Here is an 11,740-nt window from a genome sequence, read left to right on the forward strand (position 1 = left end):
ATGTCCAAAGCATATTGTCTTTGTGATAGCCATACACCATATTCTGTGCGAACAATTTCAATGCCCAAGAAATACTGCAAGTCTCCCAAGTCTTTCATCTCAAATTCCTACATAAGTAGAGCATGTACACCCTCTACTTCAGCCACATTATCACCTATAACAATCAAATCATCCACATAGATGCATATCACCACAATTTTTGCCTCATTCTTTCGCACATACAATGAATGATCTACATAAGACATTTTAAAACCCAAAGAAATGAGGAATGCCACAATCCTCTCATACCAAGAGCTCTAGGTGCTTGCTTCAACCCGTACAATCCTTTCTTTAACCTGCATACAAGGTCATGTAAACTCATATTCTCATAACTTTGAAGCTGCTCCATATACACAAATTCCTCCAAGTCTCCATTCAAAAAAGCATTATTTACATCCATTTGTTTCAACACCCATCTTAAAGCTGCAACCACTGCAATAAACACACAAATGGTAGCCATCTTGGCTACGGGACTGAATGTCTCCTTATAATCAATCCCATAAGTCTGTGCATAATCTTTGGCCACAAGACTTCCCTTGTACCTGCTCACACTGCCATCAACATCATGCTTTATCTTGTAAACCCACTTACATCCAACTTGCCTTCTTTCCCTCTGGTAATGGCACCAACTTCCATGTTCCATTTGCATCAAGGGCAGCTATCTTCTCATCCATAGCTTACCACCATTTTTCATCTTTAATAGCATCCTCAAAACACGCGGGTTCTACCTCCTTTGTAATCTTCGCCATGTATACACAATGACAAGCCACATAACTGTCATAAATCAATCTTTGCACATAATTTCTTACTCTTTTAGACTTGCATGGTCTAGGATCACTTCCAAGTGTCTTATTCCCTGCTTGCATCCTTCTTGCACTCGGAGTCTTCACAGAGGGTATACCAAACTCCTCATCTAAACTTTGCTCAGAACCATTGCTGTCACCATCATCATGACGAGGACTCAAATTTGAAAGATTAGGGGCATCCTCAACCTTTTCCTTCCCTTTTCTTGATACATTTGAAGAGTTAGCAGGACTCACTCTTTCATGCAACCTACCACTCCATGGCTTCTCACCGTGACCCACTCAAAACGTGTGACTGCACACTTTTATTTTTTGCAGCCACATTCTCTCTTTCATCAGTCCCAAAATCATCTTTCACATTAGTATACCAACTTGCCATTTCATAAAAAACAATGTCTTTGCTCACCCTCACTTTACCTGTGACAGGATTGTAACATTTGTACCCTTTTTGCTCAAGGGAATAGCCAATGAACACACATTTTTCTGCTTTTAGTCAAGCTTACTTCTTAGCTAATCCGGCACATGCACATAATCAATACATCCAGACACTTTGAAATTTGATACATTTGATTTTTCAACGCATAACTTCTATTCTGGTGTCATATCATGTATTGCATCAATAGGAATCCTATTCATAATGTAAACACCTGTAGCAACAACCTCAACCCAATAACAATGAGGCATGTTCTTCTCATTCATCAACGCTCTGGCAACTTCTGTAATGTGCCTATTTTTTTGCTCAGCAACACCATTTTGCGGAGTATACTTGCATGAAAACTGCCTTTGAATTCCATGCTTTTTCAAAAAACCATTGAACTCTTTGGAGAAATACTCTTCCCCTCCATCTGACCTCTAGCACTTTACATGTTTCCCGATCTATTTTTCAACCATAACCTTGAAATTTTGAAAGTGCATAAACACCTCACTTTTTTGCTTCATGAAATAGACCCATACCTTCCTTGTATGGTCATCAATGAAACTCACATACTACCTACATCCACCCATAGCTACAGTCTTTGCGGGACCCCATACATCTGTATGTACTAAATCCAATGCATTCCTGCTTATATGCTTATTACATGAGAAAGGGAAGCTTTTGCCTGCTTTCCAAACTGACAGGCTTCACAAACTTTTTGCATTCGAGCAACTTTAAACGTTGGCAATCCTATAACCATCTCTTTTGTTTGCATCATTTTTAGCCTCTACAAATTTACATGACTAATACGTTTGTGCTATGTCTCAATATCTGCAACAACTCCTGCACCATGGTAGCATTCACCTCAGGCACATTTACATCCAAAGTAAACATTCTTCCCACTTTATTTCCTTGCGCAACTAACCTTCCATTCGTCTTATGCTCTTCAACAAAGACATCATCAAAGTTAAAGGTGACTTGCAAGCCCTGCTCAATCATCTGCCCAATAGACACCAAATTCTTTGTGATATTCGATACGTGCAGTACATTAGCGAGGTACTTTACTTTACTAAATGTCATAGACAATGGTACATTTTTTGTATGCATAATGGGATGTGTAGTATCATCCTCAGTCTCAACATAACCATGACTTTGTAAAGTCTGCATTTCCTTGAACCACTCACCATGGCTGGTCATGTGATTTGATGCACTAGAATCTACATACTAGGTATTATCACTGGATTTTGTCACATTTGCAGACTGCACCACAAATAGCCTCTTAGGCTCATCTACATTCCTGGTAGTGGTGGCATAATTGTTTTGCTACCTCCTATTTGGACAGTCACGTTCAAAGTGACCATGTCTCCCACAATTCCAGCATACTACATTTCCATGTTATCTTGCATTGTTACGTTGCGCATTTCCACAACCTCTTGGACTTCCCTTGCCTCAAAAATTTCCTCGACCACCTATGTTCTATCTTTGATTGAAATTATGTTGATGTGCTTGGTGGTTGCCTCTTTCTCGACCTCTTCCATGACTTGTACCACATCCTCTTCCTCTTCCTCTGTTGTTGAAGAGGACCTATTCAGAATTATTTTTGCCTTGCGTAGAGGAATCTTCCTTCAGTTCCTTCTCTTGCACAATCTGTAAGGACACCAAATCTATAAATGAGGGAATGTTCTCTCAAAGATGGATTCCAGTCTTAAATTGTTTGTATTATGGACCCAAACCTCGCAGTAGACATACTTCCACTTTATCATCATCATTGACTGTAACGCAAATTGATGCAAGTGACTCATATATGTTCTTTATCTTCAATGAAAAGTCATTGATAGATAGGTTTTTCTTCTGTATTATATTCAGCTCAGTCTTCAACTGCAGCTTCCTTGCTTTTGTGTTGGTCACATCCAACGATAGTAAGGTGTCCCAAGCCTCCTTAGGGGTTTGAGCATCTTGTATGTGCCCAATCATTGTGTCTTGCACACTCACAGAAAGCCCGTACATGAGCTTCCGAGCTCCTTGGTTCCAATCTTAAAACATCTTTATCTGCGCAGCACTTGCACCTCCTTTGGTAATGTTGGTGATGTCTCATGCTCTCCATCAATGTAATCACAATAACCTTTACCCATAAGGAAATTGGCCATTTTAAACTTCCAAGCATGGAAGTTATTCGTGTTCAGCTTCTCACTGACAATCTGGTTAAGTCCATCATTGTTGGATGACATGTTTCCCACCCTTCACCAAGTCTCTGAGTAGCCTGCTAAAGAAATTCAGTTACCACCTATAACCACAATATGTGTACATACACCTGTTTCACAATACCAAATAGTATATGTGAACACTGCAGCCAACCCGGAGCTTTCTGCACCACCAAAATGTAGAATCCCAAAACTTAGTGTGTTTGCATGCGAACGCACTCTAACTCCAAAATGGGGGCCAAAACGCGCCCAAAATCCACCAAGGCGCGCCCGGAATGCACAACTGAAGTATCACTGGCGAAGATGTGTGTATCCACCAAGGCGCACCAGTGATGATGACTATCGGTGAGATTGTCATCTATGAGTTGTACATGTAGAGCTTGACATCTCAATAGTAACAAGATAATGCTTAACTTTTGTTAAGAATTCATGTATGTGCATAAACATTAATGCTTTTTCTAGCACAAAAAGGAAAACAAAATGCTAAAAATCAAGTGTGTGTGAACCTAATGTTAAGTGTGGGCATGCCAAGAAATTGAAGGAATTGATCATATTTGAGTGTGTAATCACTTAATTTATGTGTATGCAAAGCAATTCCAATAATTGGTTATACCTCTTTGCCAAGAATTAGGGCAAAACTTGAGTGTGTATCCCCACTTCAAGACCACTTGAAATCATGATTGATGGTCAATTGGGACACTTAAATGCTCTGGATTTGTTGAATGTGTATCAAACATTAGGGATATGCTTAATTGCATTGTTAAGTGAGTCAAAATTGAACTTGTGTGATTAGTTTTTGAGTGTGTGTATTGTTTGATTAGGATGCATGCATGTTTAAACATGCATGCATTCATATGCTTGATCAAGTATGGAATAGAAGAAATGCAATTAAAAATTCATGGAATTATTGGATAAAATTTTGGCCTAATTTTGGGTGTGTATGCTTAATCAATGGTATGTGATCTCCAATGAGTGAATAAATAATTGGTATTTTTACCAATTATGATGAAGAATTGGCCAAATAGTTAATGTGTGCACCACAAGATTGGTTTGATGATTGAGATAGATCACTCAATTGGTGCTCAACTATAGAAAATTTGTACATTGCCATGCTAATGATTGTACAATTGAATGAGCATGGAAAAGATGCATTGATGTGTGTGCCAAATCATGTGTGTAATCATGCAATTCTAAATGAACTTAAGGGATTTTGAATAAGGATGAGCAATTCAAATTGCGATGTTTTGTTTGGGTGATTTTTGAGTAATCAAAATTGCAATGATGGATACTTGGGTATGGTTTTGCAATTGGGAAGAATTTATGCACTACATTGTGTGTATGCAATGCTTGATCCACAATCACCTTTAATATCAAATTGTTTTTTGAGCTTGCATTAGGATTTGATTGGGGAATGTATGACCAACTGATGCATTTATTCACTATGCATCACATTGAAATTGAGTTGTGAATGCTTAATTGATGCTACAATGAAGGAATTATTGTGTATTGACATTGAGATTCACTTTAATGTCGATTGAATATGGCAATAAATATGAAATGTTTGGCATCATTTTTATGCTCTATTGTGTGTGCCAATCTTTTGGTACATGTGTCATGTGTGCGCAAATGAACACCATCATGATGGCACTATCAAGATAGAATCAAGCACCAACTTTGAGCATGCATGCATTCCAATTAAAGAAAGAGCGATGGGAGATTGATTGAATATGCATAATATTTTTGAATCTTGTAATGTATGATCTTTGTGTGCCTATGATCATGATCCCATTGGTGTCATGATAAATGCATCTATGATCATGATCATCATCATATTGGTGTGATGATCCCATTGATCATGATCATGATCCAATTGGTGTGATGATAAATGCATCTATGATAATTGATTGTAGCGTGTTGCTATTGTAATTAATGTATAAGTAGTTGAAGGTGGCCTTGATAAGGTAAAACATTTCACAATGGGTGCTTTCACTCAAACCAATTTTTATACCAAAGCCCACTTGAAATGCCACACACATAACACATACTTAGTGGTTACTTTTATTTTGATTGCTCTGCATGTGAATACCCTCCATCACACACATAACACATTACTTTTATTTTGATTTCTCTGCATGAGAATACCCTCCATCACACACAGACATACCCATTCACGTCATCGCCCTCTCATTGGTTGCCAATTTTATCCCTACTCACATGCTACTACATATGGTGTTGGGCAATAGACCCGAACATGCACACATACACACACACACACACACACACACACTCTCCTACTACCCATTGCACCAAATCCCAACACCCCCACTTGCCACCATCTTTGACTACATGCAGTCTTCCCCACTTGCTTGGGATGGCAATCAGCCCGGCATGAAGAAAAAAGACCTGCTTCCTCATGCCCCTTGTTGGCCTACCACCCACCTAAGCTATCCCCCTTTTTTTCTCGCCTACTAGTGGCTATCGTCATTTGCCTGCCTTAACTACACACACACACACACACACACACACACACACACACACACACACACACACACACACACACACACACACACACACACACACACACACACACAGACACACACACACACACACACACACACACACACACACACACACACACACACACACACACACACACACACACACACACACACACACACACACATGCTGATACACGAGTCGTTTCTCAAGTGTCACCACTTTATTTAGTTTGAAAGAAACTTGGTTTTTTTTTATAAAAACCCCCCTTCTTGCTCTTCACTTTTACATGTCTAGTAGACCATCCATGACATGATCACACAAACAACTGTCACAGTAGAAACAGGTGTTTGGACGTTCTGACAAAGGTAGGATTCGAGTAGATAAGAGTACACCATACTCCAAGGTTCGTGGTGTGATATTGAAATACCCTCTAAGGGGCTGGCCATAACTGCGACACAAAAAAATCTTTCAAAATGGAAGAAACTGCGCTAATAGATATAATCGTTCTAAAAAACCTCGCTTCATTGAGTATTCTACATAATAGTATCGAGGTCCTATACCCATTGCTTCAGTTACCATCGCCAGACGAATGTTATTCCTAAAATGCTCTCTACCCCAAAGTGTCACCCTGGTCACTCGGTTCTGATATGTCCACCACTTCGTCTGAGTCACAGATGTGCCTAACTGCGGAAATAAAAGCCGTTCATAACGGAGGAGTGTGGCTCGCTTAGTAAACTCAATTGACTACTGAAGATGTGCAATAGATATTTCTAAAACCTGTTCCCCAGTATGAGCCATAACAGATAAATATGTAGGATACACCTGATGACAATGGTAGATGTTTACTTTTAACTCGCAATCAGCTACTCTCAACAATTGCTATACACTGGTTTGTTAAAGAGATGCTCGTCTTATATAGACTGATTGATGATTGAACCCAATGGTTGTGTTTAACAAGAAAAAAAGCACTTTACTTTGTAGGTCTCGTCTAGTTTTGCTTTAGCTTCTTTCTCTAAAACTGTCCTAGTTACAGAGCTTTTACCTTAGACTTGGAAGGGATAAGATGTTATGGATTACTGGCGGTTTGTATCCAACCAAGATTGAGAGAAGTAGCTCGTATAAAGACCGTATATCGGTTTTTTTAAAAAATGGGCTTACATACCCTTGCTATCTATTGCCACTTGCAAGTTAAAACATAAATTGATTTGATAATTTGTTGTAGTGTGTTACTGTGAATGTGGGACCGCCTTTTTCATAAAGGGAAAACACTCCTTGTATTACTCTCACCGTATGAGGTTTTCGTATTCTCTGCAGTACCCTATTGTGTGTATTGCGCACTGGCGTTCTGCCGCTTGTAAGGAATTCCCTTGCTTTGCTGAGCTGAGACGTTTCATGAGCTCTCTTCTGGCTTCTCATTCCCAGATCTTATGCTGAGTATGATCCCGGAGTGAATGGACTTGAAGGCCGGCCTCGATGGGGAAGCGTGCAGTATTCATACCCGTCAGTAGCGTGACATAAGCTCGTCTATAAATGGATCATCAGGTGAGCGTCTATGCTCACTTAGCACTGTGATTTGTGACCTCTGTGTTGCTTTCAATTCTGCGTTGCTGTGTGACTTCATCATGCCAAAAAAAAGTGATAAAGCTATCATGGAGGCTTCTGCTTCAAACTTACAGGTTATATTTCTGTTGGTTTCTGAAATTAAAAAAAAGAGGAGATATTGGTAATCGGATTCTGAATGTTTGCTTAACGGGAAGTCATGCTTCAAATTTATGAATGATATTTTAGTGAACATTGGTAAAATATAACTGCTCTTGGATCTGGTGCTTGAGTAAGTGTTTGGACTGGGTACCGGATGAATTTTGGAAATTATGGCTGGGGCATTTGGCTACCGGATGATTATGACTCTAGAAGTTTACTATAGGGCAGCCGAATGGGTTGGAATATGATGAGGATGTTGATGGGATACATATCATTGAATGGTTGTTGATTTGAGAGCATTTTAAACTAAGAAATTTTTAAAGCTTGAAAATGTCTGCTGACATGGCTTTTTTGCCAGGGTTGTTGCTTACTAAGGTATAATTTGCAGGTTATATCTCTGTTGATTTCTAATATTAAAAAAAAAGGGGGATACTGTTAATCGGATGCCTCCTGTTTGCTTGACGGGAATTAATGCTTCAAAATTATGATTGAAATATCAGTTAACATTGGTAAATTTTAACTGCTCTTTCAACTTGATCTGGTGCTTGAGGAATTGTTCGGACTGGTCACTGAATGGAATTTTTGAAACTGTGGCTGGGGCATAGTGTTACTGGATGACTGTGACCCAAGCAGTTTACTGTATGGCAGCCTAGTGGGATGTAATGGGATGAAGATATTGATGTTATGCATTATATGGTTGTTGATTTGAAGCATTTAAAACTTGAAAATATCTGCTGACATTACTTTCTGCCGGGGTTGTTGCTTACTAGTTGTAATCTGGAGGCCAAAATGAAACTTTTTAGGAATTGTTGTAACTCATTATTTGTATTACTCTGACTGGCTGAGGATGCGGATTTCTTGAAGAAGGTAAGTATGAATCAGATTACTGCAGGGATTTGAATTAGGCTGATGGTTTTATAAAAATATATATAAAATATGTATTGCTCAAAACTGGGTGCAGAGATTGTCGGATTCCCTGATAAAGTTGTAAAACTAGAGGTTCGGTTTACGATGGGTACATTTACTGACCGCAGGCTGACTGTGTCCTTGGTGCTTATACCTAATGTCGTGAAAAGTCTAAAGAGACTCTGGCTGAACTGATAACGTTGTTCCGAGTTGTTGCCTAATTGGATGAGGCTTGGAAAGCTGAAAATAACTTCGCATACCCTAATTTGTTGGAAATTTGGTTATGTTTCTTCTCCCTCGTTTGTTTTTACCATAATACTTCACAAGATGGTTAATGTAAAGGAAGGTCTGCTTGACGAATCTCTGATTCAGCTTATCAAATGACTGCTTCTGGCTGGGACTGTTTTTTTTCCTTGAGTAAAACAAATAAACTTGACAGCGTCTGACTCGCTTCGTAGATAATATCTCGTATTTATGTGAACTTTACTTGGCGTACTGGTATGCAATATGTTCTTGGCGTGATACGTTTACTTCGATTATATTTCAGAAATTGTCTAGACTTGCTCTATTGACTGGGCTATCTAAAAAACTATTGTATGATGTCTGGTTTTATTACAAACTTTGACAAAAGGCTATCAGTCATTGCATAATGACAGCGGCTGTTTTTTATAAAATTTTGGATTATAGCTTGAAAAGGCTTAGATCTGAAAAGTAGGTAAATATCTCTGGTTTATATATATATATATATATATATATATATATATATATGTGTGTGTGTGTTTTTGGATTAAGATCTGGTCCGAAAGTGGAAATTTTTTTTAGACTTCTCATTTCGAATTAGGTGCTGTCCATAACTGAAATCTGGCCTTTAATGGCATTTAGTTTGTAGTTCTCTCTTGTCTGATTAAGAAGGTAGTTCGTGTCTGGCTTGGATAATCTGCCTATAAAACCTACTAAGGTTTTGGAAATTTTTAAAGTTTTTAGAATCCTAAAATTAAACAGCTACACTATGATGAATTCACTTTCCGTATTGGATTGGCAATAATCCATGGATCTTTCTTATTTTAACAAGATACTAGATAAGAACTGTGTGAAATTTTAAAAGTGACATGGATAACAACTGGGATGCCCTGCATCACCTGCATACAGTCACGTGCTAACGAATTGTTTTCTTGTGGCTATGGGTGCAGGTGAGGGCTACCTTCTTTTAAAGCATTCAGTTCTAAGTTATTGATGACTATGGATGTTCGCTTAACTTGAAGCTACATTACTCCGAAGTTGGGGACAGCTTCACCCCATGATTTACATTGATATCTTTACTGCCTTGTACAAAATTTATTTTCAACTGCATATAGATTATTGTACAATTCCACTATTTATATATAGGTTTACATATTTAGAACTGCTACACACACACACACACACGACCACATTCACCCTAGGGAGCCATGTGTGATGCCACTTGCTATGGCCCACCAAGTTGCCCGTAGATAGTGTAAACAACAGGTTACACACCCACTAGCGAGATTCACTCTTTCTCTACCAATCTCGATCCCCCCCGTGATGTCTGCTACCCACTTGTGGCTCCACAATTACTCACCCCAACACTCGCAGCCTCTTACACCTAGTCAGTCAAGAAAAAACACACTGTCCGCTTGTCTTCTAGGCTTCTAGCCCCATGATAGCATGGAGATCACAGTGCCATTTCTTTTGGTTGCATGCAGTCCATAACTTGATGGTTGCTATAGTGCTACTCATGCTGCCTATTTCGAAACAAATGCCACTTACACCAGACTTCACACCAGCAAAATACACACACACACACACACACACACACACACACACACACACACACACACACACACACACACACACACACACACACACACACACCTCGACCCACCTGACATCCACGTCAAGGCTCCCTCTCTACCTCTCTCCCTCTGCCTCTCACCCAAAGTTGCCGATGAAGATGGGCTCTGAGAAGCTTTTTATGAAAAGCGGAACATTCGCGGGAGGGCAGATGCTTTCCCGCGAGGAATCTATGTTTGCATAGCATCTACGCATTCGTACTGCACCCAGGGACGCCTGGAATGTGTTTGTGTAGCATCGATTTTCAGCTCACTGAGTGTTTTTAAGTTTGAACAGGTTGACACCTTTTTAAAAGATTGACCGGTTGCCCACTTAATAAGTGGGCAGCCCATTATTAAAATAAAGCAAGGCGGTTTTAAAAAGAAGGCCACCCAAAAAAAAGAAAGAAAAAAAACTCTGGCCGTATGGCGGAAAACAGCGAGCGCCCTGTTTTTCTTGCGCCCCAAGCTCCTGGCTATTTCTGCCAAGTAAAACCCCTCTTGTTTTTCTTTTCTCATTTCATATCTTTTACTTCTGCTTCTTTTGATTCTTTGAGAGAAAAATTTTGTATTTTTTGAATCATCAGAGGAGTTGTGTTTCTTTTTCTTGGCTTGGGCTCTATTGATTACCTTGATTGGAACAATCCGTTCACTCTCTGAGGAGCTACTAGGTATCACTTGGACTACATTTACTACTGTTTTACCCTTGTTTAAAGGATTTTTTGGACAATCTTCTGGGAAGTGTCCTCCCTTTTTGCAACATTGTATGCAATAAGCTTCAATTGGTCTGAGGTTTTTGTCAGGCTCTAGGCATTCATTCTTCCAATGATCATCTGCACCACAGTTATGACAGTTTCCTATTCTTGGCTTAATCATGGGTCTTACCATGGGAGGTCTGACACCTTGATTAGCTACATAATACATTGGTGCGAGCTCTGGTGAAGCATAAGTCTCGGTTTCTTCCATAGGTGGTGGATGTGAATTATACAAATCTCCCTCTACCATTATCGTAGATGGACTAGGCTCAGCATAGGGTGTAACAGGCACTAATGCTTATTCATCTATGACTCCTTCAGAGTGCATATACTTTGCAAGCACTACATTATGTTGTGGATACGGAGGTTGTTGACCCAACATAGGTTGAGGTCTTTCCATACCCATTGGTGGTCTTTGAACTTGGGCCATATTAGGCCGATATCTGTACATGGGTTGTCCTTGTGGCCTCATAATACATTGGTGCGAGCTCTGGTAGAGCATAAGTCTCGGTTTCTTCCATAGGTGGTGGATGTGAATTATACGAATCTCCCTCTACGATTATCGCAGATG

The 11,740-nt window shown here is 39.5% G+C and overlaps 1 pseudogene; it reads right to left on the bottom strand.

Moving 5' to 3' along the window:
- Positions 1-296: 296 nt before the first annotated feature.
- On the bottom strand, positions 297-3,485 carry LOC147438863 (uncharacterized; annotated as a pseudogene).
- Positions 3,486-11,740: the final 8,255 nt, after the last annotated feature.

The sequence above is a fragment of the Adiantum capillus-veneris genome, chromosome 16 (assembly GCF_014529385.1).
Source record: "Adiantum capillus-veneris isolate H3 chromosome 16, ASM1452938v2, whole genome shotgun sequence".
NCBI lineage: Eukaryota > Viridiplantae > Streptophyta > Polypodiopsida > Polypodiales > Pteridaceae > Adiantum > Adiantum capillus-veneris.